Source organism: Hetaerina americana, unplaced genomic scaffold (genome assembly GCF_022747635.1).
Source record: "Hetaerina americana unplaced genomic scaffold, ioHetAmer1.1.p SCAF_3, whole genome shotgun sequence".
In the NCBI taxonomy this organism is placed as follows: Eukaryota; Metazoa; Arthropoda; class Insecta; order Odonata; family Calopterygidae; genus Hetaerina; species Hetaerina americana.
In genome coordinates, this window is record NW_027286874.1 from 41,346,901 (window position 1) to 41,354,342 (window position 7,442).

Consider the following 7,442-nt stretch of genomic DNA (forward strand, 5'->3'; position numbering starts at 1 on the left):
TATGGAGCGTAGTTTTTAAACAGTATAGAAATATGGTAATTGAAGCAGGATGGTAGGCATGGATTGGAGGTTTCTGAAGTTTTGGTACGGGGAAGGTGAAGTGGACAGAAAGGAAAACAAATGAGGTGGTGCTAGTTAGGGTGGGGGAGGAGATTTCTGGGAGAAATCCTAAGGAGAATCTCTTTAAAAAAAATGTGGAAGTTTTGATTTTTATTTTCTTCATACGAGGGTCATCCGGAAAGTAGTACCCGTTCGTGAAATAAAGACACAAAAGTAAATATTAACAAACATAAAAAATTTTATTTGAAAGAGGATACTTTAAACTACTTCTCAACATAATCTCCAAGCAAATTAAGGCATTTGTCATAACGTGTGACAAGTTTCTGTATTCCTGCTGCATAGTCCTTCACCGCCAGCTCATTGAGATACGCGAGGGACCCATCTTGCACAAATTTTTGCATAATGCAGATGGTGTTTAACAATTTCATGAACAATTGTTCGAGAAACATTGGGAAAATGCTCACAGATGTCATCAATTGTGACGCGCCGATCGTTCCTCACGAATTCGTCAACTGAGCTCACCAGTTGGTCTGTAATGACAGACGGTCTCCCCGAACGCTCATCGTCGTGTGTGTTCCCCCTCCCCATGTTGAAGTTGCGACACCACCGCCGAACAAGCGACTCGTCCATTACATTGTCTCCATACACCTCCTTTAATTGGCGATGAATATCACATGGGCGAACGTTTCTTGCATTGAGGAATTTAATCACTGCCCTCACTTCACAACTGGCGGCGTTCTCAATTTTTTTAAACATTGTAAACAATCACAGAAACAACACAGGCAATGCTAGCGTCACGCAACTTGGCTCAGAGAAGGCAGACAAGCCACTGAAGCTATCTGACCTCGTCCAGCGGCTACTCGCGTCGTCAGCACTTCATGCGGCACGAACGGGTACTACTTTCCGGATGACCCTCGTAGTAACCTGCTCATATTCTATTCAACAACAGTGATAATAAGTTACCAACAAAATTTTGATGATATATTCATGTCAAAACAATGGAATATATATACTATGGCATTGCACTCACCTGAGTTTTCAAAACTTGTACACACCCAAGAGCCTACCCCTCTGCAACATAATCCTTCGCTGTTGTCTCCCCTTCCTTGAAATACAACCAAAGACAAAGTGGAAATGAAAAACTATTTTAAACAGAAAGAAAAGATCTATCATGATTTTAGTTTCAGTAGGGAAAACTTATTTTATACCTGCATTAAAGGTGGCACAATGTATATAGTAATGGCTTTCAAAATACCTAACGTAATTATACTGATACAAAGTAGCAACCTTGAAATTTAAAATGAAGTCAGTAAAACTACATGCTGATCATTAATACCTTATTTACATTACAACAATAATAGCATATTACTTTTATAAGATAAAATGGAAAGCTTACATAGAACAAAGCATAAAAGACAAGGATGGTTACTTTTATGCTTTTAAACTACTGAGTCAAGGTACTTCATTGAGTGACTTCATTTGTAATGACTATGACAAATAAACTAGTTGAAAATTATGAAAAAATGTACCTAAGAATTTATCCAGAAATTTAAGTACATATCTTAATGTCATTTTATCCTTACACCAGCTAGTCACTCAAAGGTATAACCCTTAGGCCAGCTAGTAGCAAGTTTCCACTGCATCAAATTTTATGGCATAGCAAAAATTTGAATTGGTTTATTTCGCTCACAATTATAAATGTACTGCTTTTGCCAGCACTTCAATTTGTTGCACGGAATGATCAAATATCTATAGCAGGGTATTTCATTCAGGGAGACTTGATGTGGGCTGTTAAATACAGAGTGATCATAATGTTAATTATTTTTTTTTGAAAAAGCAGCAGTGGTGTTACCATTAGCTTTCATAAGAGCTGTTGACTGGAACGATGCATTCCCTGAGAAATTCATTTCATTTGAAATTGATGGTCTGTTCTGCTTAAGCATTTAAAACCATTTTTTGGCCGTGCTTTAGGAAAGAACAAACTCTCCTTAGGACTTATATACACATACCATTCCATTACTCATGCCTCAGCTGACAATTTGTTCAGGGGAAAGGAAAATTTCAATGCAGATTGCGTGTTATTTCCATCATTGCTCAAGAAGACCTGGCATATTTCAACTTGCAATGGTCTTCACTGGAGTAAAATTAATGAATTTTAGATACATATACAAGGCTAATTAAGCTAACAATGCAACAAAATTAAATTTTTGCACAATAATTTTCGTCAATGAAAAATTTATGAGTCACTCTTAATTACCAAGTATAGGCTTATCAGGCATACAAAAGCACAATAGTTATGATTATGACAGTCCGTTCCTTTTATTCATTACTTGAAATTGTGGTCAAGTATCAACTGGAGCAGAAAGAATCCTTTTTGTTGCATATTTATGTCATCAAGGATATGGCCAAAGGGCTTAATGATGGATAATTTCAGGTTAATGCACATAAAGATACATTTTATTTCACAGAAAATAATTTTATGCTTGAAAACTTTGTATAATTCAACTATTACTAGCTTTGAGAAACAAAATGAAGACAAAATTATAACATAATTTATTACTCTGCAGGAGTATACAAAACTAATAAAATGACTACACAATTTAAGTTGTTCAATGCATATTTAGAAATTCATAGTTGAACAGAGAAATAAATACTTTCTTAGAATTTTATATTCTGCCATTAAACTGGAAATTTTTATCTGCCTTTATTTTTCCAATGGACAGCAGTAATTTAAGGATAATATGCTTTTTTAGACAGGGTCAGCTACTACATTGTTTAGGTACAAAGTAATGAGCCTGCTTGTGAGATTCTCAGTATTTGGAAATTCAACCAGTGATAGATATTTTTATTAGAAATATCAACAGAGCTTGTCCATGCTGTTAACCTGAATGCAGGAAATGTCTCAACATAGTGAGTCCCCATAGCTCTTATAATCGACGTAACAAAAACTGAGCTGATGATCTCAAGTGCCCCGCTGGGCACAAGGAAGATAGCAACTACCTGTGAAGTTGACATTCATGTACTGTATGGGTTTGAACAGTGTAATTATTTTGTAAATTTTTAAGTAAATTAAAAACTATTTCCAAAATTTTGTGGATACTTTTATTTGGAAAATTCAAAATAGGAAATTATATGCATCTTGCCATGGTAATTAGGAAAGGTGTCCCAAGGTATAATATTATAAAATGTATTATATTAAGTAACTTTTCAACTACGATACTATCTTCCATTTTCCCAGATAAAACGTTTGTCTAAGTACTATGTAGTCATAGTGTAGATTACAACAGCCAAATTCCTTACCTCAGACCAGGTAAAGCAATCATTGTTGACTCTGGCTAGCTCTCTCCGGGATCCTTTTCACTCTTAATGTAAATTCCAAAACAATATATCAAGAAAAATGCCTTTCTCAAATTGTGGGCACACTGAATATCTCGTGATTATTTGAGCCATGCATTTAGTACAATAAAAATATCACTCAATAAATAAACACCGTTTTTCATTATTCTTCTCATTTCAGAAACCGCTTTATCATTTACACATACATTAAAATGTAAACAGGCACTAAACAGTAAATATTAAGTTATAACTGGAAAAGAATCCCAAATTTCAGTGTAATAATGCCATGCAATTTTTCGTCCCACATGAGATAACAAAACGTTTGGAACATCAGCAGTCATAGTATTAGGAGGAGTAACAGAAAAAAATATTCTTAAAACAACACGCAAATGATACGTTTAAAAACTTAATGTAAGTACAAAGTTGCGAGTTTTTGAGCCTTTCGACCTTTTGGACAGCCGAGGACAACAAATACCCATCGATTAGCGTAATATCAATTTGGAGCGCAATTTATGATTTCGATTTTGAAAATACTTGCTATTCAATCTTTCTTTCTTGCTTCTGGTCTATGAATATCGCTCGATTTGACTACGGATTTATATTACCCCAATACTTTTACATTGATATTTGAGCATGTTGTAAATTTGCTATATTAATAAAGAAAAATATTTGGAACATCTGAAATCACTAGTAAAAGTAATTATTGTCCCGTTAGAATTCGAATGAAATCTTAAATTTCATATTTGTAATGTATACAAGGAAGTTTTTCTACTGAAGTGGGAAGGGAGAAAATTTTTAATGAGGCGGGCCGAAGTATATTCACATCCCTTCCACTTTTGCATTTACATTTATATGTAATCTCCTTATTCGATCATAATTGTTTTATTACTCCACCCTAAATTCTAGAAGACTCCAATACTTAGGAATAGTTGTTTGAGTCATCCCGTCTATAGCGAGGAAGAATAATGGTAACCACTCAAACACCGAGTAATTCATTAGGAACCCTCAATCAAAGCGAAATTAATAGACATAATGGGATAATTTAGATATAGCGACCGAACGTTATTAAAGCCTCGTTAATAACTATGACAAAACATTGTTAAAAGTTAAAATGAATAATCTGAGACAGAAAAAAGTAGAGAGCACTTTCTCTAATTTTTTACTTTCTGTCAGTAATTCATGTTCTTTAATGTTTATCTGCCAGCATTAGATACACCTGCAGGCGTAGATTAAGATGATGGACTATCATATTTTAGGAATAGGAGTACTTAAATATTATATTCCTTAGCAGCTGAGGTCATTCGAATTGCGTGAACTTCGAATACGTGTACTTCGGTTTGATTGGCGAGCGTCCCACACATCGAGCTGACCGCATCAGCTCTTTCTTTAGAATGACCAAGGGCCCATTTCCCCAAGCCATTGGTCTGTTCACAAGTCCTTGTATCTGTAATTCGCAAGTAAGACGTCTGTTCTAATGTCCTGATATATGGCGCAGAACTAGCTCTTTTTTACTTTTCACCGTAAGCGAGTTTGTGAGCTTGCTATATTACATTTAAGACTGTATTTAGAGGTCTTTAAAATCGAAATACATCTTTGAGAAACTAGTCCCAGGTCACTATGACCCCCTTCACTGAATGCACGACTGCGCCTCTCCTTGGATTGGCCTTCTCAATAGTCTATGTTCCATGGTTAATTAGTTAAGGTTTATTGATTCTTAAAAAAAATCAAATGAAAGAAGCACGTTTGCCTCACTAATTTGTACCGTGTTTGAGCAAAGCGCCTTAACGCCCGTCGTTTAGATCATAGTGGTTTTATTGTACATTTAAAAAAGTCGCCATTATACTCGATGGCTGTTGGATACTAATTTTCATGCTATCCCTCCACCACCAAGAACAAGAACCTGCTCTCGCTTCATGCTGCATGTAAATATTTTCTATGCCAGTAGCTTCTTGGTGTTTTTCTCACGATTCTTAACTTATTTCTTATTGAAATTAATTCATTTACATTATTATTTTATGTACGATGGTCATCCGGAAAGTAGTACCCGTTCGTGAAATAAAGACACAAAAGTAAATATTAACAAACATAAAAAATTTTATTTGAAAGAGGATACTTTAAACTACTTCTCAACATAATCTCCAAGCAAATTAAGGCATTTGTCATAACGTGTGACAAGTTTCTGTATTCCTGCTGCATAGTCCTTCACCGCCAGCTCATTGAGATACGCGAGGGACCCATCTTGCACAAATTTTTGCATAATGCAGATGGTGTTTAACAATTTCATGAACAATTGTTCGAGAAACATTGGGAAAATGCTCACAGATGTCATCAATTGTGACGCGCCGATCGTTCCTCACGAATTCGTCAACTGAGCTCACCAGTTGGTCTGTAATGACAGACGGTCTCTCCGAACGCTCATCGTCGTGTGTGTTCCCCCTCCCCATGTTGAAGTTGCGACACCACCGCCGAACAGACGACTCGTCCATTACATTGTCTCCATACACCTCCTTTAATTGGCGATGAATATCACATGGGCGAACGTTTCTTGCATTGAGGAATTTAATCACTGCCCTCACTTCACAACTGGCGGCGTTCTCAATTTTTTTAAACATTGTAAACAATCACAGAAACAACACAGGCAATGCTAGCGTCACGCAACTTGGCTCAGAGAAGGCAGACAAGCCACTGAAGCTATCTGACCTCGTCCAGCGGCTACTCGCGTCGTCAGCACTTCATGCGGCACGAACGGGTACTACTTTCCGGATGACCCTCGTAGTTAGTTTTGGGATAATACTTCCATGGAATAAATGAAAGGCGGGCATGATTTACAAATTCCATTGATACAGTAATACAGTATGGATGGGCCTGGAATTATTAGTAATCATTGTCGATGATATATGAAGCAGCTGGAGATTTTTGAAGCTTTTACCACCAGTAAGCGTAGAATGAGAACAAAATTAATGGTAGAAGGAGATCAGACGGAAGTGGAATGTTGAAATGACTTGGACATAATGATATAACCTCGGGTTATAGGGACCCACATGGTTGCGAGTAAGGGAAAAATTGGATGACTGTGACGGTGCTTGGCGGAAGAGAAATTTCCCCAAGGTAAATAACGGTCATGGTTTGAGATCAAGCTACATTTTGCCGATAAACTTGGGTTGAGACAAAGTTAATTCATCCGTTGCAAATAGCCAGGAGCATGAGTGGTATGCTTGGCGCAGACCGAAGAAGCAGAGAAGCAGATAACGGGGCCGAGGGCGGATGGACACAATGGAAAGACGAAGGCGGACCCAAAATGCTCAGCGATTCTCCACCTTGGCTGACCTTGACCCAGACGCATATGCTGTACGAGATTTTCTTAACGCTAGGGTATCGGTTAAAACTGGTCAAGGACAGTACTTTCCACTTCAAAGGCAACAGTAGGAGAGGAGATTCACGCTTGAATGAATATAGTCGCACGTGACGGGAACTGATAACGAATTAACAGCTTTTCCATTGATAAACTGAACTTACCAAGGGTATTGGGTCACTATCTTCTCCCAGTCTAGGACAGGAAACTTTCATTTTTCATAGCAAAGGCCTCGTATTGGATGGAATTCGCAATTTTTTTAATACCTGAACGCTCATAAATCAGCAATATCATCCCCGGCTTTTCCCTTTTATCGTCCTGCTGACTCCTTTATTCTTCTGTTAGAAAATATGGAGAAAATTGCGGGGAATTATGCGGGGATTATGGAGAAATAAATGGCTCAAGGTGCGAGTTTGTAAGGGGTGAATGAATATGAACTGTCCCGAATCACGACTCGTTCTTGGGAAGGAGTCCTGTAGTCTGACTTCCATGCATTTTTGAGAAAATTACATCATGATTTGTGCTGGTCAACTTCTACTACATAATATATCGCAAATGTCTTTCTTGAAGATGAATAAATAACGAATTATCCGATTTGCTTCGACGGTAAAATAATGGAATATAATATTATTTTAGTGGGCCAATTCAGTACATTTTAGTTCAGGTAATTTAGTTTAGTGGGTTAATTTAGTTT

General features: G+C 37.0%; 1 long non-coding RNA gene across 1 annotated transcript; it reads right to left on the reverse strand.

The window, feature by feature from the left end:
- Positions 1–920: 920 nt before the first annotated feature.
- On the reverse strand, positions 921–3,849 carry LOC139690977 (uncharacterized). Its single transcript, XR_011701544.1, has 3 exons — positions 3,361–3,849; positions 1,091–1,165; positions 921–995 (listed from the first exon to the last, which is right to left on the reverse strand). It is a non-coding gene; the product is annotated as an uncharacterized lncRNA (long non-coding RNA).
- Positions 3,850–7,442: the final 3,593 nt, after the last annotated feature.